The sequence below is a fragment of the Staurois parvus genome, unplaced genomic scaffold (assembly GCF_062004578.1).
Source record: "Staurois parvus isolate SC_StPar_1 unplaced genomic scaffold, SC_StPar_1.0 ptg000917l, whole genome shotgun sequence".
NCBI classification, from domain to species: Eukaryota; Metazoa; Chordata; class Amphibia; order Anura; family Ranidae; genus Staurois; species Staurois parvus.
This window is the reverse complement of record NW_028318713.1, coordinates 748001-771887: the sequence shown is the minus strand read 5'-3', so window position 1 is coordinate 771887 and position 23887 is coordinate 748001. Positions and strand designations below refer to the sequence as shown.

The 23887-nt window shown below is 46.4% G+C and overlaps 1 protein-coding gene and 1 long non-coding RNA gene across 9 annotated transcripts in view; one reads left to right on the top strand and one right to left on the bottom strand.

Moving 5' to 3' along the window:
• DAB1 (DAB adaptor protein 1) overlaps positions 1-23887 on the bottom strand; it is a 1130661-nt gene that overhangs the window by 860174 nt on the left and 246600 nt on the right. The window lies entirely within an intron of this gene.
• LOC149442058 (uncharacterized) lies at positions 8380-11778 on the top strand. Its single transcript, XR_016307244.1, has 2 exons — positions 8380-8662; positions 11583-11778. It is a non-coding gene; the product is annotated as an uncharacterized LOC149442058 (long non-coding RNA).

The window sequence follows — 23887 nt, the reverse complement described above, 5'->3', positions numbered from 1 at the left end:
GAAGAAGAGGAGGAAGAAGAGAAGGAAGAAGAAGAAGAGGAAGAGGAAGAAGAGAAGGAAGAAGAAGAAGAATAAGCAGAGGAAGAAGAGGAGGAAGAAGAATAAGAAGAGGAAGAAGAAGAAGAGTAGGAAGAGAAGGAAGAAGAAGAGGAAGAAAAAGAAGAGGAAGAAGAAGAGGAAGAAGAAGAAGGGTAGGAAGAGGAGGAAGAAGAAGAGCAAGAGGAAGAAGAAGAAGAAAAAGAAGAAGATGGAGGAGGAGGAGGTGGAGGAGAAGGAAAAGAAGAAGAAGAAGAGGAAGGAGCAGGAGGCGGAGGAGAAGGAGAAGAAGAGGAAGAAGGAGGAGAAGAAGGAGGAGGAGGCGGAGGAGAAGGAGAAGAAGAGGAAGAAGAAGAAGGAGGAGGAGAAGGAGAAGAAGATGTAAAGTGCTGTGTAAATTGTCGGTTCAGTATATATACCAATAATAAATAAAATAAATCAATAAATGTATACAAAGCTACAATATATTCCATATATTGTATTGTAATTGTTCTGTCTGCTTATACTGTAAAGCGCTGTGGAAACTGTTTGGCACTATATAAATCCTGTATTATAATAATAATAAAATCACTAGTAGTATTTACTAAAACTGGAGCACTCAGAATCTGGTGCAGCTCTGCATGGGAGCCAATCAGCTTCTAACTTCAGCTCATTCAATTAAGCTTTAAAACCTGGAAGCTGATTGGTTGCTTTGTAGAGTTGCACCAGATGTTTGCACTCTCCAGTTTTAGTAAATAACGCCCGTAGTGGTCATTGTGCAAAGAACTACAACAAAGTGTAGGCAAAGAAACTTGAACTAAGTCAGTCGCAAATGAATGCAAAACTTCCATGTATATTTTCTTCTACTTTCAGAAATCATGGAGGATTTGAATCCCCCGTCACGACACAACCGGGAAGGGGGCTTGTGTGACCCCCCCCCCCCCTTCCCTGCTGCAGTCACATAAATATAGTCACAGTCATAAAGGCTTGGCGGCGAATCAAACCTTTGCCTCAAACTACAAAAGAAAGTTTTTTTTTTTCGGTCGGAATTCCTCTTCATCTCAACATCCTAAAATCTCCTCCAGAAATCTGGGACAGTAAACGAAGGTAGCAGCAGAACAGATTATGTTGGCGGCAGAATCGGGTATGGCAATCTCTCAGGGAACATTTGCAGAACAGTTGGAGAAAAGTCATTTTCATATACGAGACGCCTAAAGGAAAATTTGCTATTAAAATCTCTTGCAAAATCTCCGAGTTGGCAGGGACAGCTCACATTCGATTTGCGGAACCGTCCATGCAAAGACGGCGCTCGCATCGAAAGCACTTAAGACGTTAGGAAGGACAGCTCTCTCTCTGCAATCACTTATCAGCATCGGCGCTTTGATTATTGGAAATGAGCTCTCAGTCGTTTGCATTTATTTCCACCGGCTGTAAAGGTTTATGCAAATTTAATCACTTGGTGCCAATGGGAACGCAGTGCCCGGTGCTTCGGCTCCACATTGTTCTGTCCAACATACAATAATCATATAGAAACATAGTAACAAATGAAGCAAAAAAAAAAAGTAGGCTCTCCAAATACTGCTATTTCAGTGTTTGGTCAATGCTTTAAAGTTAAAACAGAATGCTGGAAAAATATAAATAAATAAAATACAGATAAAATTGAGAAGCCTGGTGAAAGATAAAATAGTTTAATATCCAATTTTAATCCAGAGATTTCCCCCCTAGTACTTCTTTTCTGCCACAATATGTCCTTAGTCTGATGGCCAGCATCATTCAACCCACCGAACCCAGGTAATCCAGGACCAGCCTCCAACTGGTGACTGGACAGTGAAAGGAGAAGCAGCCCAGTGCTGAGCTCATCTCTCTGTCATTCTGCTTTCTCCTCCTATCAGCTTACTTCTTCTTAGCAAGAGAGAGCTCAGGTAATCCTGGACTTGCCCCCGCCCTAGGAATGGACAATGAAAAGAGAAGCAGCCCAGTGCTGAGCTCATCTCTCTGTCATTCTGCTTTCTCCTCCTATCAGCTTGCTTCTTGTCAACAAGAGAGATTTCCCCTGAAGTACTTTTATTCTGTAGCTAGACGTCCTCAGTCTGATGTCCAGCATAATTTAACCCACTTCCTCTGAGCTCGGATAATCCTGGACTTGCCCCCGCCCTAGAAATGGACAGTGAAAGGAGAAGCAGCACAGTGCTGAGCTCATCTCTCTGTCATTCTGCTTTCTCCTCCTATCAGCTTACTTCTTCTCAGCAAGAGAGATTTCCCGTGAGGTATTTTTATTCTGTAGCTAGACGTTCTCAGTCTGATGTCCAGCATATTTCAACCCACTTCCTCTGAGCTCGGATAATCCTGGACTTGCCCCTGCCCTAGGAATGGACAGTGAAAGGAGAAGCAGCACAGTGATGAGCTCATCTCTCTGGCTCTGAGGAACAGGTACAAGCTCGAAACGTGTCAGCCACCAGCTATCTAGAGGTCTACAGTCCCCCACCAGACCACCTTCAGGGGTTTTTGGACCACATTTCATCCTTTGTGACATGCTTTCCATTTGATTGTTTTTTTTCTTGTGAGTATTTTACTATTTATAAATAAATCTCATTTTTAAAGGTAATGCACTAAGCCCGTGCTCCCTCTTTTTGCTTCCTATATACTATACTCATCTCTCTGTCACTCTGCTCTCTTTTCCCATCAGTTTGCTTCTTGTCAACAAGAGAGATTTCCCTTGAAGTACTTTTATTCTGTAGCTAAATGTCCTCAGTCTGAAGTCCAGCATAATTCAACCCACTTCCTCTGAGCTCAAGTCATCCTGGACTTACGCCCACCCTAGGAATGGACAGTGAAAGGAGAAGCAGCACAGTGATGAGCTCATCTCTCTGTCATTCTGCTTTCTCCTCCTATCAGATTGCTTCTTGTCAACAAGAGAGATTTCCCCTGAAGTACTTTTATTCTGTAGCTAGACGTCCTCAGTCTGATGTTCAGCATACTTTTAACCCACTTCCTCTGAGCTCAGGTAATCCTGGACTTGCCCCCGCCCTAGGAATGGACAGTGAAAGGAGAAGCAGCACAGTGATGAGCTCATCTCTCTGGCTCTGAGGAACAGGTACAAGCTCAAAATGTGTCAGCCACCAGCTATCTAGAGGTCTACAGTCCCCCACCAGACCACCTTCAGGGGTTTTTGGACCACATTTCATCCTTTGTGACATGCTTTCCATTTGATTGTTTTTTTTCTTGTGAGTATTTTACTATTTATAAATAAATCTCATTTTTAAAGGTAATGCACTAAGCCCGTGCTCCCTCTTTTTGCTTCCTATATACTATACTCATCTCTCTGTCACTCTGCTCTCTTTTCCCATCAGTTTGCTTCTTGTCAACAAGAGAGATTTCCCTTGAAGTACTTTTATTCTGTAGCTAAATGTCCTCAGTCTGAAGTCCAGCATAATTCAACCCACTTCCTCTGAGCTCAAGTCATCCTGGACTTACGCCCACCCTAGGAATGGACAGTGAAAGGAGAAGCAGCACAGTGATGAGCTCATCTCTCTGTCATTCTGCTTTCTCCTCCTATCAGATTGCTTCTTGTCAACAAGAGAGATTTCCCCTGAAGTACTTTTATTCTGTAGCTAGACGTCCTCAGTCTGATGTTCAGCATACTTTTAACCCACTTCCTCTGAGCTCAGGTAATCCTGGACTTGCCCCCGCCCTAGGAATGGACAGTGAAAGGAGAAGCAGCACAGTGATGAGCTCATCTCTCTGTCACTCTGATCTCTTTTCCCATCAGTTTGCTTCTTGTCAACAAGAGAGATTTCCCTTGAAGTACTTTTATTCTGTAGCTAAATGTCCTCAGTCTGATGTCCAGCATAATTCAACCCACTTTCTCTGAGCTCAAGTCATCCTGGACTTACGCCCGCCCTAGGAATGGACAGTGAAAGGAGAAGCAGCACAGTGATGAGCTAATTTCTTTGTCACTTTGCTCATCTCTACCCTAATTATGCCTTCCCCATTGACTGGCCAGTGGCGAGATATCGACAAAGCAAACATTTTGCAGCGGTGGACAGGCAAGAATTGCGTTTTCCACAGGAGTCGTCCTCTGCAATGTCCCCTTTTGTTATCCGATGATTAGATTTCTGTCTATCCCTCATTAAACACTGCCAATTAGATGGTGCAGAGTTATAGAGCTGGAAATCCCCAGCGGACCGGCGCTATTAATATGGATATATTCACACTCGGAAACATCTTTTTGAAGCTCTATTTCCAAAAGAGAATTATTTGTTTGATCGTGAAAAATAATGCGCAGTGTGTGAAGAAAATAACTAGGACACTCGGAACTCGGAGTATAGTGTGACAAATAGCAAATATACATAGCGTGTTTATTTCCAAAGCAGTAAGTGGTAAAGAGAGCCGGGTATGCGATAGAAGTATTCCCAAAGACTTTGTTTAAATTTTGGATTCAGCAAGGAAGAATTTATTCTTCTACTAGGGGCGGTTGGATGTGATCCTGGTAGGAGTAGTGTGTGTGTGTGTGTGTGGGGGGGGGGGGGGCACTGTGAACTCCAGAGCCTTCTGGTTCTTCTCTATAGAGTCCACTCTCTATATATTCCTATGAATTTTCCACCAGGAGGCCACAGACTATCTATCTATCTATCTATCTATATAATCTATTCATATCTATCTACTATCTATCTATCTATCTATCTATCTATCTATCTATCTACTATCTATGATTAGGAGTAGATTTTATTATTCTTGAAATGAGTCCCATTAGTAGTAGCAGTAATCATTATTATGATTAGAAGCAGTGACAGTAGTTAAAGTATTCACAGAAGTAATTGTTGTAACAATTAACAATTATTATCTGCATCTATCTATTATCTATCTATCTATCTATCTATCTATCTATCTATCTATCTATCATCTATCTATCTGTCTGTCTGTCTGTCTACCTATCTATCTATCTATCTATCTATCGATTCAGTAGATGAGTAGATTTTACTGTTCTTGAAATGAGTCCCATTAGCAGTAGTAGTAGTAGTAGCAGTAACGGTTATTATAGTAATAGTAAATTATTGTTTGAAGTAATAATAATTACTATCATGACTAGAAGCAGTAATAGTAGTAGAAGTATTCACAGAAGTAACTGTTACTGTAACACTTATTAGGATTAGGAGTAGATTTTATTATTCTTGAATTGAGTCCCATTAGCAGTAGTAGTAGTAGTAACGGTTATTATAGTAATAGTAAATTATTGATTGAAGCAATAATAATAATTACTATTATGATTAGTAGCAGTAACAATAGTAGTAGTGTAGTAGTAGTATTCACAGCAGTAATTGTTATTGTAACAATTATTAGGATTAAGAGCAGATCTTATTATTCTTAAAATGAGTCCCATTAGTAGTAGCAGTAACCATTATTATAGTAATAATAAATTATTGGTTGAAGTAATATTAATTAAAATTATGATTAGAAGCAGTAACAGTAGTAGAAGTATTCACAAAAGTAATTGTTATTGTAACAATTATTATCTGCACCTACCTTTATCTATCTATCTATCTATCTATCTATCTATCTATCTATCTATCTATCTAGGATTAGGAGTAGATTTTATTATTCTTGAAATAAGAACAATTAGCAGTAGTAGTAGTAATAGTAGTAGTAGTAGTAGCAATAGTAGAAGTAGTAGTAGTAGTAGTAGTGGTAGTAGTAGTAGTAGTAATAGTAACAGTAGTAGTAGTAGTAGTAGCAGTAGTAGTGGTAGTAGTAGTAGTAGTAATAGTAACAAGAGTAGTAGTAGTAGTAGCAGTAGTAGTAGTAGTAACCGTTATTACAGTAATAGTAAATTATTGTTTGAAGTAATAATAATTACAATTATGATTAGAAGCAGTAACAGTAGTAGAAGTATTCACAGCAGTAATTGTGATTGTAACAATTGTTAGGATTAGGAGTAGATCTTATTATTTTTTAAATGAACCCCATTAACAGTAGTAGTAGTAGTAGTAGTAGTAGTAGTAGTATTAGCAGTAACCGTTAATATAGTAATAGTAAGTTATTGGTTGAAGTAATAATAATTACTATTATGATTAGAAGCAGTAACAGTAGTAGAAGTATTCACAGCAGTAATTGTGATTGTAACAATTGTTAGGATTAGGAGTAGATTTTATTCTTCTTGAAATGCGTCCCATTAGCAGTCAGTAATGTTGTGTTGGGAATAGTGGTGGGGATTGGTCTGATTGTTATTAATCATTCTTATTACTAGCGGTAGCAGTAAATGGCGGCAGTTGTCTCCAGGAGCCGGGCTCCGTCTTCTGCAGGCGGTATTATTATGGTGTGGGCCATGCTCGGACAGCGGCGGTGGGAATTATTTGCACACGCAATCAATAGATTGGCTTGTTTTGGTCTTGCTAGGTTTTCTTATGATTATTTATGTAATCCCAACACGCGCTCCGACACGGAATGAGATGGCTGGCTCCTCTCGTATTGGAGGGGAAGGACTGCCGCAGGCACACACACAGAATCACGCTGATTTAATTTCAGTTCTCCATGTAGGCAGCTCAGCCTGAGAACACCATCTGCCCTCCTGCTCACCGTATTTCCAAAAACAGTTTTATCGCTCCGCTTCCAAAAAGTCCCTCGCCAATGTATTCATCACCGGGACTGGTAAGCCGAGGTTCGTGTTCCGCCGCCTCTGGAACCTGCATGGTGCTCCGTAAAGCTGCTGGGGGGGACTTGACGGTTGGGATGTCCAGCGACAGTCCCGTGTTTGGTGTCTGTGGCTTTCAGTAAAGGACGTCCGTCCAATCAAATCTCTCCCCCGTCTGCTTCTTAAATCCCAACTGAACTTTTAGTTTAAATCAGCTAAATACATCCCAAGTGAGGAAAGGCTTTCAATTTGTTCTGTTTAGAAAGCAGCCACAGCCAGAGTAGAAAGTCAGTCCACTGCCAGCATGCTGCAGAGAAGGGCCCTTGCTTTCTGCGTGGAAGCAGCGGTCTCTCTGCAGAGGTCTGACACCCCACCCTCCTGAGTCAGATCTAGAACTCTCCAATCAGCAGGAAGCTGAGTTTTGCTGCTTTCAGAGCTATAGATCTAACCTAGAGTCAGACCTCTGCAGAGAGACCGCTGCTTCCACACAGAAAGCAAGGGTACTTCCCTGCCGCAAGCTGGTCAGGGACCAGGGGTGGAATGACCATTTGGAAACTCAGGCACTGCCCAAGGGCCCGGGGTCAGTAGGGGCCCCAGGAGATACGCCTGGTACCATTGCCCGGGGGCCTCATGAGTTGTCAGTCCGCCCCTGTGAGGGACAGACTTGCCTGTATCACAGATGTCAGACACAGATCAGCCCCTGATGCAGTCTCTCCTCTTGTGATTTACTACAAAATTACAATGTTGCAGTCTGATCACGGGGGAGGAGACTGAGGAAATTCTTCCTCCTGCCTGGAGTAGACTGACGGTGAGGCAAAGTTACTGACTCGCAGCTTTTTATTCATGCAGATTTGCACTCCCAGAGCAAACCTGATGTATATTTTCAGCAGATTTCAAAGCTGATGATGACTTCATAAATACAAGAGCCAGCAGGGATGGTGGGAACCCCTCATAATGGGCACCACAGGTGTACAGACCCGGGAACTCGGCACAGGGATGGTGGGAACCTCTCATAATGGTCACAGCGGGTGTACAGACCCGGGAACTCAGCACAGGGATGGTGGAAACCCCTCATAATGGGCACAGCGGGTGGGCAGACCCGGGAAATCAGCACAGGGATGGCGGTAACCCCTCATAATGGGCACAGAGGGTGTACAGATCCGGGAACATAGCACAGGGATGGTGGGAGCCCCTCATAATGGGCACAGCAGGTGTATAGACTCGGGAACTCAGTGCAGGGATGGTGGGAACCCCTCATAATGGGCACAGCGGGCTTACAGACCGGGAACTCAGCACAGGGATGGTGGGAACCCCTCATAATGGGCACAGCGGACTTACAGACCAGGAACTCAGCACAGGGATGGTGGGAACCCCTCATAATGGGCACAGCGGGTGTACAGACCCGGGAACTCAGTACAGGGATGGTGGGAACCCCTCATAATGGGCACAGAAGATGTACAGACCCGGGAACTCAGTACAGGGATAGTGGGAACTCCTCATGTTGGGCACAGCAGGTGTACAGATCCAGGATCTCAGCACAGGGATGGTGGGAACCCCTCATAATGGGCACAGCGGGTGTACAGATCCAGGATCTCAGCACAGGGATCTCACCAATAAAGTTGCAGAAAGTTTCTTAAAAAAATGGCAGGTAGTTCTCTCCAGCTTCCAGCAAACACTGAAATATCAGTTTTAGGTGGACTGGCCCTTTAACTAGGTGTCTGTGCTAAGATGGCTGGTAAAGGACATTGCTGTGTACGGGGCCTCCTATGATGGCGGTGGGAGTCGCAGACGTCGCTCTCCAGTCACATGCTTCTCTACAGTTGGCGAGGGGCATTCTCTACCTTCTCCATCTGCCCGTCGCAGGAAAACGTATTGGAGTGCGGGGAATAGGGGATGCACTGCAGCGTTCCGCTGTCACAGCCTGACTGATTCATTGCTGTACAACGCTAACACAGGAGGGGCTCCATACATCACCGTCCCACTGAGCACCATCTGCACATGGAGGTTATACAAGCAGAGGTAATCATATCCAGAGAGGTGCATGGAGCCCGCACTGCAGATTAACATTACACCACGGGGGCCACAATAAAACATCGACCTCCATATCCCGCATGAGGAACTCCATATCTATCTATTCATACCTATCATCATTCTATCTATCTATCTATCTATCTATCTATCTATCTATCTATCTATCTATCTATCTACTGTATACTTACTTTCTTTCTTTCTATTTATCTATCTATTGATCCATCTTTCAATCTATCTAATCAATACAATTTCACTTTAGCAAATTCAAACCATGAATATTTATACAGATCATTTTGGAGCTTATAATTTATCTATCTCTTCTTTCTTTCATCTATCTATCTATTTATTATCATTCTATCTATCTATCTATCTATCTATCTATCTCGAAAGAGCAGGGCCCTCGATCCCCTCATGTATCGCATTGTATTGGTATTGTTCTGTCACATGTTCTGTCTCCCTTTGTAATGTACAGCGCTGAGCGAACTATTGGCGCTTTATAAATACTGTATAATAATAATAATAATCTATCTATCTATCTATTTATTATCATTCTATCTATCTATCTATCTATCTATTATCTATCTATCTATCTATCGTATACTTTCTTTCTTTCTTTCTTTCTCTTTCTTTCTTTCCTTTTTGTCTATCTATTGATCCATCTTTCAATCTATCTATCTAATCAATACAATTTCACTTTAGCAAATTCAAACCATGAATATTAATACAGATCATTTTGGAGCTTATAATTTATCTATCTCTTCTTTCTTTCCTTTATCTATCTATCTATCTATCTATCTATCTATCTATTATCATTCTATCTATCTATCTATCTATCTATCTATCTATCTATCTATCTATCTATCTATCTATCTAAAGGATACAGCAGCTTTCTCTAAGTGCATACAGACGACTTCTGTATTTATAGATATATTCCCGACCACCTACTGGCCGTTTAAGGGCTCTAAAAGCTAGGAGTCGGAGTCGAGCCTTTGGGTCATGTTACCGCTGTGATTGGCTGCCACAGCAGTCACATGATTGGAAAGATCCTGATCGTAAGTTTGGACCGGGAGCTTACATATCACTGCCAGGTACCGTGCTGGGAGAGTGCAGGTAGCGCATTCTCAGCGCAGTAAGTAGTTTTAACAGGGCCGTATATATGCAGCCGCTTAGCATACCTGGCGGTATTCCCGAGTGTAGCTCGGGGTAAAGTTTCAGCACCACAAGCGGTAACCCCCCCGAGCTACACTCGGGAATACACTGCAGCGTTGCTCCGGGATCTCTCCTGCATTTACCTTGTCCTGCGCTCCCACGATGTCCCTCCTGCAGTGTCCCTGGCAATGTAATGCCGGCATCTGTCTTCTGGGTTCCGTTCCCTGCGACGTCGGGACGTACGGGGGACGGAATTGGCGGGAAATTCAAAAATGTGAAAAAGTGACATTCACTAAATACACTAAAATCACATAGTATAACATTCCTGTATCAAACCATTTCACATACATTGTGTCCCGAGTGCTTTGTCCTGTCCTCTGTCTGCATTTTTACTGTTCTTTCTGCCTGGAAACTGAGAAACGTCCATGGCGTCCAAAAAGCGTCCCTTTAGGTCAAAAGCGGTTTTAGACCGGCTAGAGAACAGCGATAGTAAATCAGAACCACTTGCAGAATTGAGTGATAATGATTCGTGGGGGAAATTCCTCATCAGACACTGAAAACGATTCTGCGACTTTGCTCAGCGATGTGCGAACTTGGCGCTCTATTTCACATTTCAGTGTTTTTGGTTTGATTATATTATTGAATTAAATGTATTATTATTATATTATTATTTTTTATGATTATTTATTAAATTATATTTTATGATTTCGTGTTTCAAGTTTTATCATCCCCGGGATGTTTACTAGACTATTGTTCGGACAGATTTCAGTGAGTTATTCCTAAAAATTACAGCCTACAATAAAAAACAACATATTTCCATGCAAAAAAAGTACCACTTTGAGCACAGAAATATGGACATAATCAGACTGCTAGGGAGGCTACAGCTCACATGCCGAGCCACCTCATATATGCGTGCAGCAGGTGTCAAAAAGTTAATTTAAAAAAGTTTGCTAACAGCCTGTATAGAGCTACAGCCCCCTCCTCCTGTGAAAACCTGTATTCAGCACTCTCACACAGTTTAAAGCTTCTTAATGCTTTGTAAATACTTGCTGTGTCTGATGAGCAGGAGCGGACTGAAAACTCATGGGGCCCCTGGGCAATAGGGGTTCATGGGGCCCCAGTGTCCTCGCCCACACTCAAACCACACCCAAAAAAAGCCTATGAAAGGTACCAGGGGCATCTCAAAGGGTCCCCTACTGACCCCGGGCCCTCGGGCAGTGCCCGGGTTCTCAAATGGTCAGTCTGCCCCTGCTGCTGAGTATAGAGGGGGGCTTATGTGTACACTGACCCCCCCCCTAAATTTCATGGTGCAAAATCTGGAGCAGCTCTACACAGAAACCAATCAGCTTCCGGGTCTTATTGTCAAAAATTAATTGAACAAGCTGAAGTTAGAAGCTGATTGGCTGCCATGCTGAGATGCACCAGATTCTGAGTGTTCCAGTTTTAGTAAATCTCGGCCATAATATAAAAAGCATTTTTGGCAGCTAACAAGATCTGTGCAGAGTTACATTGAAAGAGATCCCATGAAAGGTCTATTTATCCTCTAGCCCATATGCATTGTTTTCTATCCCCCGATGAACGAGGTTTTTTTTGGACCCCCAAGACTCATTGGTTACTCTTTTGATTGTCCCCCCCAATCCTTCCTTGAATAGAGTTGTATCTGGACCTTTTAGCAGTTGCGTGGCGCTTCAATTCAGATTTTTCTGCTCCAGTTAGGTAGGTCTAATGCTCCCTCACTAATAGCTAACATTTCTTCTAGGGAGAGTTATGTGACCAGAACAGCGAGGTTCCACAACCTTCACATCTCCAATCCTGTTCTTGGACAATCAGGACAATCAACGTCTATACATTCCATGGTGACTGGATTCAGTTGTGGGGATAGTCAACTCCAGTTGATTGTGGCTAACTACTACGAGGTATACCATGACCTGAATAAATGAAAACCTGAACAGGCATATTTTTTCTAGTCATTATTCCTCATTCAGCCCCTTCATTATTTTTTTCCTCTGGGTCTTCCTATGGCTTCTCTAGCAGCATTCTAAAGCAGTTCTTAATCACCAAGCCGTGGCCTGGGCTGTAGACACCCTCCTATCAGACCTCCAGCCAGCTGCAAATCCTCTAACCTCCCACAATGCCTCCCATCTCCCACAGTGCCCCTCAACTTTCCATAATGGACTGCAGTGCCTCTTAGCCACCCACGGGGATCCCCAACCTCCCACAGTGACCCCCAACTTCACACAGTGCCCCCCCCCCCAGCTCCCTGCATTTCCCAATAGTCAATTGCAGAATTTTCAGCCCCAAATAGTGCCATGAACCTCCAACAGTGTCCTGCACTCCCTCTAACCTCCCACAGTGTCCCAGTCCCTACAGCACCCTCCAGTCTCCTACAAAGACTCCAGCCTTCCGTAGTAACCCACAGGACCCACAGGAGATCCAATCCCCTACAGTTTCCCCCAGCCCCCTCAAGTAACTTCATCCGATACAGGGCCACTAAGTCTGCTGCCCTAACCCCTACTCTCCTCCACAACCTCCATCCCCCCACTGTGACACCCAATCCCATCCAGAGCCTTCCAGCAGTTCAATGCATATACTTTTATTGTGCAAGTATAAGCTCTTTTTTTTACAGTTGGGTTATGTGTGGTTTTGAAAATATTTTCTGAACCTTGGTCTCAATAGGGTTGAGAACCATTGCTCTAAAGCAGGGGTCTCCAAACTTTTCAAACAAAGAGCCAGTTTACTGTCATTCAAGCATTGAGGGGGGGGGGGGGAGATGGTGGCCAGTGGGAGCAGAAAATGCCAATATCAGTGGGAATAAACAATGCCTCATCGTTGGTATCATTGGGAGCAATAGTGCCCCATTGTGGTGTCAGTGGGAGGAATAGCACCCTATGTTGGTATTAGTGGGAGGAATAGTACTCCATTGTTGGCATTGGTGGGAGAAATGGTTTCCTATCATTGTTATCATTAGGAAGAATACAGCCCCATCATTTGTATCATTGGGAAGAATATTGACCAATTGTTAGCATCAGTGGGACTAATAGTGCCTGAATCATTGATGTCAGTGGGAGGAATAATGCTCCATTGTTAGTGTCAGTGGGAGGAATAGTACCCATCATTGGTGTCAGTGGGAGGAATAGCGCCCCTCTGGTTAGCGAGGGGGAGTCAGGTAGGTTTTTAGTTAGAGGCTGGGTAGCAGCCTGGTGTGAGTCAGCCCGGGATGAGTCAGCCAGGTAACTTTAGGTCAGGGCTGAGGGCTCTGCAGGTAAGTTCCCTGGCACCTCTCCCTGCTCTAGAAGCTTGAGAAGTTTCTAGAAGGCAGTGGGTGAGGGTGAGGAGGGGCTGATCTGTATACTCAGGGGAATCTGACCAATCCCCAAGTAGGAGGATTGGCATGGGGTCAGGGCAGTCCTTAAGTTTTGGGAGAGCCTGATCAGGAAGTGGTCAGTGTCAGATGGAAGATGATGTGAGAAGGCTGATGTGTGGAGCCAGGGAGGGGTTCCAGGGATGGGCCCACCTTTAGGCAGATCTTGGAAGGAGGATCTCTCAGCTTCAACCAAGCTCAAGGACTGTTTACTGACTCAACATGTTGAAAAAAATGCATGTTGCTTGGCTGTGCAGAGCTGTAGGGGAACCCAAAATCCAGTGCTTCCTAAGGGGGTAGTGCTACGGTTAGTGTCAGTGAGAGGAATAGTACCCCATTGTTGGTGTCAGTGGGTGGAATAAGTGCCCTATTGTTAGTATCAGTGGGAGGAATAGTGTCCCATCATTGGTGGCCAGATAAACACAAGCAAAAAGTTACATGTGGTCCATGGGCCACAGTTTGGAGACCACTGATCCATTGAATGGATGAATCTGATCCATTCTGCGGGGATCATCGGCTTTCTTTACAACTTACCTTTTCGTGGAGAGGGTCTGGTGTCACCCCGTATAGGTTGCATGCCGACGATCCCCGCAGGATGGATCGGATCTGTGGATTGGGGAGCATAATGGATCGGACTCTGATCCATTATGCTCAATCCACAGATCCGACCCATCCTGCGGGGATCGTCGACATGCAACAGGGTGACACCAGACCCTCTCCATGAAAAGGTAAGTTGTAAAGAAAGCCGATGATCCCCGCAGGATGGATCAGATCTGCGGATTGGGGAGAATAATGGATCGGAGTCCTATCCATTATGCTCAATCCGCAGGTCCGATCCATTCTGTGGGGATCGTCGACATGCAACAGGGTGACACCAGACCCTCTCCATGAAAAGGTAAGTTGTAAAGAAATGATCCCCGCAGGATGGATCAGATCTGCGGATTGGGGAGAATAATGGATCGGAGTCCTATCCATTATGCTCAATCCGCAGGTCCGATCCATTCTGTGGGCATCATCGGAGGGGGGGGGGGGGTGTCACCAAGTGTTATCGCACTGGGTGACACCAACCCTAGGGATGCCCCTGAGTATATCTATATATATATATATATATATATATATATATGAACATATTTCTGAAATACATTGAATACGGCCAAAAAGTGTAGTATTTCAAATATATTGCAATATATATGGGAAGAATATTTTTAAAATATATTTAAAATATATTTTTCTTCCATGTGGGAATTGACTTGATCGTTGGCACATCTTGAATGGTCTGTGCATTGTCAGACTATCCATTGCCTGCTACTTTCACGAAATGCCCTGAGTAGACACGTGCCCTCAGCTGCAGGGAACTGATTTGACGCATGCGGTTTATTTAATGCCTTTAATCAAGACGGGAAATAGCAAAGTGTAAATAAGTTGATGTTATGCAAGTTTACCAGCAATTTGATGTGGGCCGGCGTTCTGCTTTTATAGGGCTCCTACTTATGCGCAGAAGTGATTACACCGCTCTCCCATTCGCAGATCCCATCCCTAACCTTGCTGCACGCCTCACATAATAATTAATAATCAGGGGTGGACTGCAGCCAGCGAGTCGGGGTGACCTTAGCGCAGTCGAGGGATTCGGGGGCCGCACACTGCTCCAGCTCTTTCATGCCAGTCGAGTCGGCTTCCTCCGGCGGGCGGATTGTGCATTCAGGAAGCAGAGGTTGGGAAGACGGGAGCATTTTATTTCAGCTCCACTTATAATTATCTCCAGCTGAAGATTGATTCAATGTTATTTTAATATAATATAGGCTCCATAAACAGATTGCGCTTCTCAGCGTGTAGTACGGGCAGCACACACGCTGCATCAGGGTTATTTAAAGGACAGCTCCAGCCAATCAGCTGAGCAGACAGCTGAACATTAATAAAGGAATTGTTTTCCCTGACCACAGCTTGGTCACATGAACATACTCCTGTGATCAGAGAATAGGTGCAGGAACTCCCCCTTTATGAGTCCCACCTTGTCTCCGCCCCATACCCTCCTATGAGCATCGTCCTTTGGTTCCCCCCCACCCACCTTCCAGCCCCGCCCCTTTTAGAGAATACAGAACGAAGTATCATTTTATTTCAGGTACTTATATAGCGCCGTCAATTTACGCAGCACTTTACATATATATTGTACATTCACATCAGTCCCTAACCCTCAAGGGGTGTACAATCTAAAGTCCCTAACTCACATTCATACATACACATACTAGGGCCAATTTAGACAGGAGCCAATTCACCTACCAGCATGTCTTTGGAGTGTAGGAGGAAACCAGAGTACCCGGAGGAACCCCACGCAGGCACAGGGAGAACATCCAAACTCCAGGCAGGTTGTATCATGGTTGGGATTCAAACCAACGACCCTAGTACTGCCAGGCATTTAGCCACTGTGCTGCCCATGTTGTGGTGCTAAATAATTTGTATGGAATTTGTTAATGATAACAAGGAAAGAAGTCAAATATATCCCCTGCAGCCAGCAACAACAGATCCCACCAGCAACAGTCGACTCCACCCCAGCAAGAATAGATCCCCCACACAACAATAGATTCCCCAAGCAACAATGGGTCCACCCAACATTATTTATTTATTTATTTGTTACAGGTACTTATATAGCGCTGTCATGATAGATAGATAGATAGATAGATAGATAGATAGATAGATAGATAGATAGATAGATAGATAGATAGATAGAATGATGATAGATAGATAGATAGATAGATAGATAGATAGATAGAATGATAATAAATAAATAAATAGATAGAATGATAATAGATAGATAGATAGATAGATAGATAGATAGATAGATAGATAGATATTACATTACATTACATTACATTACATTGAGTTTATATAGCGCCAAAGGGTTTGCTCAGTGCTGTACAATAGAGGGGGGGACAATACATGAAACTTTACAGCAACTACAAACAGCACACGAGGGGTTATAGGGCCCTACTCTTTCGAGCTTACAGTCTAGGAGGGAGGGGGTAGAGGTACAGGAGGAAGTGGCTGTGGGGGATGGAGTGGTAGGAGGAATGAAGGAGAGCAGCAGTTAGGTGAGGGTGGGGTAGGCTTCCCTGAAGAGGTGGGTTTTCAGGGAGCGCCTGAAGGTGAGGAGGGAAGGTGACAGTCTGATGGATTGGGGTAGTGAGTTCCAGAGGATGGGGGAGGACCTGGAGAAGTCTTGCAGACGTGCGTGTGAGGAGGAGACCAGGGAGCAAGATAGAAGGAGGTCCTGTGGAGAGCGAAGGGTACGGGTAGGGTGGTACTTGGGAATCAGGTTGGTGAGGTAGTTAGGGGCAGTGTTGTGAATGGCTTTGTAGGTCAGAGTGAGTAGTTTGAATTTGATGCGTTGGGCGATAGGGAGCCAGTGGAGGGAGAGGCAGAGGGGGGTGGCAGAGGTGGAGCGGGTGGTGAGGTGGATGAGTCTAGCCGCTGAGTTGAGGATGGTCTGAAGCGGGGAGAGCCTGCACTGGGGTAGGCCGGTGAGGAGGGAGTTGCAGTAGTCAAGGCGTGAGATAATCAGGGAGTGCACAAGTAGTTTAGTGGTGTCTGGGGTAAGGAAGGAGCGTATTTTGGCGATATTGCGGAGGTGGAGTCTGCATGTGTTTGTGAGTGATTTGACATGAGGTTGGAAGGAGAGGTTAGAGTCCAGAATGACTCCAAGGACTTTGGCTTGCGGGGCGGGATTGATGGTGGTGATGTTAGTAGTGATGGATAGGATGGGGGGGGGGCGCGGGCAGGAGGGAAAATGAGAAGCTCGGTTTTGGAGAGGTTGAGTTTGAGGAAATGGAGCGACATCCAGTCAGAGATGTCGTTTAGGAGGTGAGTGATGCGGGCGGAGAAAGTGGAGGTGAGGTGAGGGGTGGAGAGGTAAATTTGAGTGTCATCAGCATAGAGATGGTAGTTGAAGCCGTGGGAGTGTATGAGTTTGCCAAGGGAGGAGGTGTAGATGGAGAAGAGAAGGGGTCCAAGGACAGAGCCCTGGGGGACCCCAACAGAGAGGGGGAGTGAGGGGGAGGTGGCACCATTGTAGGTGACACTGAAGGAGCGTCGGGATAGGTACGAGGAGAACCAGGAGAGAGCGGTGTCTCTGATGCCAAGGGAGAGTAGTTTATTAAGGAGGAGGGGGTGGTCAACTGTGTCGAAGGCCGCGGAGAGGTCCAGGAGGAGGAGGACAGAGTAGTCGCCTTTGGCTTTGGCGGTTAGTAGGTCGTTGGTGATTTTGAGGAGGGCGGTTTCAGTGGAGTGTAGGGGACGGAAGCCGGACTGTAGTGGATCAAGGAGGTTGTTGTCAGTTAGGTGGGCGCTTAGGCGGTTGTAGACTAAGCGCTCCAGGAGTTTGGAAGTGAGTGGCAGCAGGGAGATGGGTCTGAGGTTGTTTGGGTCAGAGGGGTCCAGGGAGGGCTTTTTGAGTATGGGGGTGATGTGCGCATGCTTTAGGGGGGAGGGGAATACGCCGGTAGAGAGGGAGAGATTGAAGATGTGGGTGAGGGAGCAGATGAGGGAAGAGGGGGGTGACTGGAGGAGTCGAGAGGGGATAGGGTCCAGGGGGCAGGTAGTGAGGCGGGCTTCTGAGAAGACCCTGGTGACTTCCTCAGTGGTAGTAGGGCTGAAGGAGTGCAGAGCTGGTGGGGTTACGGTAAGCGGGGTCTTGGGTGTGGAGGGGGGCAGTGCAGTTGCGAGGTCAGAGGAGGGAAGAGATGAGGGGGAGATGGGGGGGGGGAGGCTAGGTGGGGAGGTAGATTGCGAGTTGACTATGTCCTGACGGATTGCATCAATTTTATTATGGAAATGAGTGGCAATTTCGTGGGCGGTGAGTGAGGTACTGAGTGGAGGAGGGGGGGGGGAGAGCAGGGAGTTGAAGGTGGAGAAGAGTCGGCGAGGGCAGGAGGAGAGGGTGTTAATCAGGTTTACGAAGTAAGCCTGCTTGGCGGCGTGGAGGGAGGAGGTGTAAGTGAGGAAGGCAGATTTGTAGAGGGAGAATGAACGGGGGGACCTGGTTTTGCGCCATAGTCTTTCTAGCGCGCGACTGCGACGTTTGAGGCATTTAGTGTGGTCGTTCTGCCATGGTTGGAGCGGTCTGGGTTTGATGTAGCGTGTGGTTAGGGGTGCCAGAGAGTCTAGGGTAGCTGATAGCGAGTCGTTGTACGTGTTAGTGGCTAGGTCAGGACATGACAGTGGAAGGATGCTGTCGTGTAAGCGGTCGGCAGCTGAGTGGAGGGGGGCCGGGTTCAGGTTGCGGAGGTTGCGGCTGGTGATGGTTTGGCGCTCTGGGGGGGGGGAGTTAGGGGAAGGGGAGATGGAGAACGTGAGGAGGTGGTGGTCGGAGAGAGGGAAGGGGGTGTTAGAGAACTGGTTGAGGGTACAGAGGTGGGAGAAGACGAGGTCCAGGGTGTTCCCAATGATGTGGGTGGAGGATTGAGTGTGCTGTGTGAGCGCGAAGGAGGAGGTTAGGTGGAGGAGTTGGGAAGTAGCCAGGCTGTTGTCGTTGATGGGGATATTGAAGTCCCCGAGGATGATGGTTGGTAGCTCAGAGGAGAGGAAGAAGGGAAGCCAGGCAGCGAAGTCATCCAGGAAGCGGGGTATGGATCCGGGCGGCCTGTAGATCACTGCGATCCTTAGGGGGGTGGGGGTGAAGAGCCGGATGCAGTGAGCCTCGAAGGAGGAGAAGGTTAGGGAGGGAGGATTAGGGAGGACCTGGAAGGTGCTCAGCGGTGATAGGAGCAGGCCGACCCCACCACCTTTGTGACCGCTCAGTCTTGGTGAATGGGACCAGACGAGACCTCCATAGGAGAGTGCCGCAGGGGAGGTGGAGTCAGTGGCCTGTACCCAGGTTTCGGTGATGGCTAGGAGGTTAAGGGAGCGGGAGATGAAGAGGTCATGGATGGCAGTAAGTTTGTTGCAGACCGAGCGGGCGTTCAGGAGTGCAACCGAGAGAGGGGGGATGGATGCGGGGAGAAGGGGCACAGATATGAGGTTGAGGGGGTTACGGCAGCTGGCGGGAGCAGGGGGGTCCCTAGAGGAGGGGTGAGGTGGCGAGGGGCCAGGGTTCGGGGAGATGTCCCCAGCAGATAGGAGAAGGAGAAGGGTGAGGAAGGTGGCATGGGGATGGGAAGTGTAGGAGCGTGTGGGTCTGGTAGTGGTGGCACGTGGGTCGACGGGGGAGTGGAGTAGCAGGAGGAGGTGGTGAGTGCCGTAGTGGGGAGAGGGGAGAAGTGAAGGGGCAATGTAGAGCTGTTTTGGGGGGGTAGGCGGGTAGAGGAAGGTGATTTTTGGGATGGTGGAGAGGAAAATGAGGAGGAGGAGTGCAGGAGGCATGTTGGGGTGGGTGGGGTGACAGTTGGGTCAGGGGAGGTGAAGGGATACAGGTCAGGGCAAGGTGGTGTGGGGAATCTGTATTACCGTGGGAGAGTCATTTGAGTCCTTCTGTAGGGGTAGAGTGAGGGTGGAGGGCGGCAGCTGGTTGGCAGCAGTCTGTGGGTGCAGTAAGCTGGCAACCATGGGTGCTGTGGCATGTCTTCAGTGGGTACGGTGGTCGGCTAGTGGAGGGGTCGTAGGGTGCGATGGCTGGGGGCGATGGTAGGCACGGCGACTGGTGATGCTGGCGGCTCGGTGACTGGGGTTGTTGAGGCCAGGCGTCGGGTGCTGAGGGCTCGGCGTCGTGAGGCGCTGAAGGTGTTGAAGGATCGTCATCAGGGTCGAGCGGGGCGTTGCGGTAGCGATCGTTGGCCCTGCGTGGTTTGTGCTCAACCGTGATCTGTTGCGGCCGGCAGGAGAGACCGCGGCTTCAAGGGTCTAGGTGGGCCATTAGTCGCCGGGGCATCACCAGAGGGAATAGCGTGCCGGAAGGCAGGGTGCTGGGCGAGTGGTCCCTGGTGTGGTGGCTGGCTGGTAGTCCCAGGTGGGGTGGTGGGCAGGGGATCCCCGGTGGGATGGTGGCCGTGCTATCCCTGGTGGGGTAGTGGCGATCCCTGGAGGGATAGTGGCTTAGGGTCCCTGGTGGTTTGGGGTTTCAGGTGGATGGTGGGATCCCTGAGTGAGTCCCTGGAGGCTGGCGGTGTGATGGTGGTTGGGCTCCCTGGTGGGTAGTGGGCGCCCCTGCTGAAGTACCTGGTGTCCTGGAGCGTCGGGGTGGAGGTGGATCCCTCCTGGGTTAGCAGGACCGTTGGTGGTGGTGGTAGCTTCCCGGAGGAGCGGAGGCGTCCCGCCGCGATTCCAGCCACGGCTGGCAGGAAACACCGCGGCTTCGGGTGCCGTGGTAGGCCTCAAGCTGCTGCGAACCGCCGGAGCTCCGCTGGAGGGACGGAGTGACTGTGGGTGTTGGTGGGGTTCTCGGCAGCAGGCACAGGGGCCCGGATGGGCCCTGATGGCAGCGGTAGGGGCGCAGGGGTGCTTAAGCTGACCATCCAGTGGCTGCTCCGGGCGATCTGGTACCCGGTGGTCGGGGATGGACCCAGAGTCGGTGAGGGGGGCCCTGGGGAGGCTGGCTGATCGGCGGGGACCGAGGAGCGGAGCGGCAGTAGTCTGGGCTGATGTCCGGCGATCCTGGTCGGCCGCGCCAAAAATCGAGGCCGCGGCTTCAGGTGCCGGGTAGGCCGCAAGTCCCGGAGCTCCGGGAGAAAGGTCCAGTGGCCTTCCCTGGCTGGCGAACAGGGACCGGAGGGTCGTGGGGCCCCCGTCAGGGTCCGCTGCCGCCCAGATGGCAGCGGATTGGGGCCGGGGGAGCAGGAGCTCGCCGAGACACGTCCGTCTCGCCGGACGTCCACGTCTTGTAGATAGATAGATAGATAGATAGATAGATAGATAGATAGATAGATAGATAGAGAGAGAGATAGAATGATAGATAGATAGATAGATAGATAGATAGATAGATAGATAGATAGATAGATAGATAGATAGATAGATAGATAGATAGATAGAGAGATAGAATGATAGATAGATAGATAGATAGATAGATAGATAGATAGATAGATAGATAGATAGATAGATAGATAGATAGATAGATAGATAGATAGAGAGATAGATAGATAGATAGAGAGATAGAATGATAGATAGATAGATAGAATGATAATAAATAGATAGATAGATAGATAGATAGATAGAATGATAATAAATAGATAGATAGATAGATAGATAGATAGATAGATATTGACAGCACTATATAAGTACCTGTAATAAATAAATAATATTGTTGGGTGGACCCGTTGTAGAAGTAATTATTATTAGCGCGTGTTGGGATTACATAAATGATGATAAGAAAACCCAGCAAGACCAAAACAAGCCAATCTATTGATTGCGTGTGCAAATAATTCCCACCGCCGCTGTCCGAGCATGGCCCACACCATAATAATACCGCCTGCAGAAGACGGAGCCCGGCTCCTGGAGACAACTGCCGCCATTTACTGCTACCGCTAGTAATAAGAATGATTAATAACAATCAGACCAATCCCCACCACTATTCCCAACACAACATTACTGACTGCTAATGGGGCGCATTTCAAGAAGAATAAAATCTACTCCTAATCCTAACAATTGTTACAATCACAATTACTGCTGTGAATACTTCTACTACTGTTACTGCTTCTAATCATAATAGTAATTATTATTACTTCAACCAATAACTTACTATTACTATAATAACGGTTACTGCTAATACTACTACTACTACTACTGTTACTATTACTACTACTACTACTACTGCTACTACTACTAATTCTAATGGGACTCATTTCAAGAATAATAAGATCTACTCCTAATCCTAATAATTGTTACAATAACAATTACTGCTGTGAATACTTCTACTACACTACTACTATTACTGCTTCTAAACTTAATTGTGATTATTATTACTTCAACCAATAATTTACAATTACTATAATAACAGTTACTACTACTATTGCTACTACTACTAATTATTAATAAAATTTAAACTATAATAGTAATTTACTATTTTAACATTTACTACTACTACTAATGCTATTAGTAGTAATCATTATTTTTATTATTATTACTTCAACCAGTAATTTAACAACAGTTACCACTATCATTACGATAATTACTATTTATTTATTTATTTCAGGTACTTCTATAGCGCCAGCAATGTACGCAGCACTTTACATATATATTGTACATTCACATCAGTCCCTAACCCCCGAGGAGCGTACAATCTAAGGTCCCTAATTTACATTCATACATACACATACTAGGGACAATTTAGACAGGAGCCAGTTCACCTCCCAGCATGTCTTTGGAGTGTGGGAGGAAACCGGAGTACCCGGAGGAACCCACGCAGGCACAGGGAGAACATGCAAACTCCAGGCAGGTGGTGTCGTGGTTGGGATATGAACCAACGATAGATCCCGCTCCCGCAACAATAGATCCCCTGCAGCAACAATAGACCCCACGCCAGCAACAATAGATCCCCCACACAACAATAATGGACCACCCACAACAAAATGTCACCCCCAGCAACAAAAGATCTACCCCAGCATCATTAGACCCTCCCAGCAGCAGCAACAGATTTTCCAGCAGCCAGCAATCTCTCCCTTAATCCTTACTAGCAACATAAGACCACCAGCAACAATAGACCCTCACACAAAAACAGATCCCCACCAGTAACAATAGACCCCCTAGCAGCCATCAATAGACCCTCCGGCACACCCCCTGCCATTACAAACATTCAGTGCTGCAGGTGCCGGAACTGTGTTTCCCCACGGTACTGCTGAAAAATACCCTGCTTGTGAACCTCTATATCTTGAATACATTTTGGAAGGGTTTGAAAGCTCTGAGAGCTTATGATTATTCCTGGGAACTTCCCAAAATCGGTGAGACAGAAATTAGGATGGCGTGATAGGTGGGGAAAGAGGAGGGACTAATAGCAGAAGAGAAGACCAATGGGAGCAATGGTCTAATAAAGGCCCACATCACATGGCGGGAGTGGATCATACTACACATGAAAGTCAAATCCCCAGCTACAGGAACATAGTGATACCATTTCATTGCTGAGCTTTTTGTGACAATGTCATGTTGACTCGCAACATAGTCCTCCATTGAGGGTGTCCCAAATTCCAACACTGTTATCATAACAGAAGAAGTGAAGCAAGCTACAAGCCAACTGACCATCGGCATCACATGACTTTGTTTACAAACATGTAGGCAGGTGCAGTTAATCATCCCACCTGTAGGTGGCTTTGTACCATTGCTACATAGGAATAGGGGTCTTGTAAGGAAGTTGGTCCCTTAGAGATTCTGTTTGGTGGCTCGAGAAAGGAAGTTGTCTGATTGGACAGAAACTTTTTGGTTGAGGGAACCTTTTATGAATGGAAACACACATCATTTTGGTGCGCTTTGGGCAAGTGTTTGGTTAGGGACAGGAATCCATTTGGGACAGCGAGCCAACTGACCAATGGCATGATATGACTTTGTTTACAAACATGTAGTCAGGTGCAGTTAATCTTCCCACCTGTAGGTGGCCTTGTACCATTGTTACATAAGAAGAGGGGCCTTGTAAAGAAGTTGGACCCTCAGAGATTCTGTTTGGTGGCTCGTTAACAGAAGTTTTCCGATTGGACAGAAACTTTTTGGTTGAGGGAACCTTTTATGAATGGAAACACACATCATTTTGGTGCGCTTTGGGCAAGTGGTCGATTAGGGACAGAAGTCGATTTGTG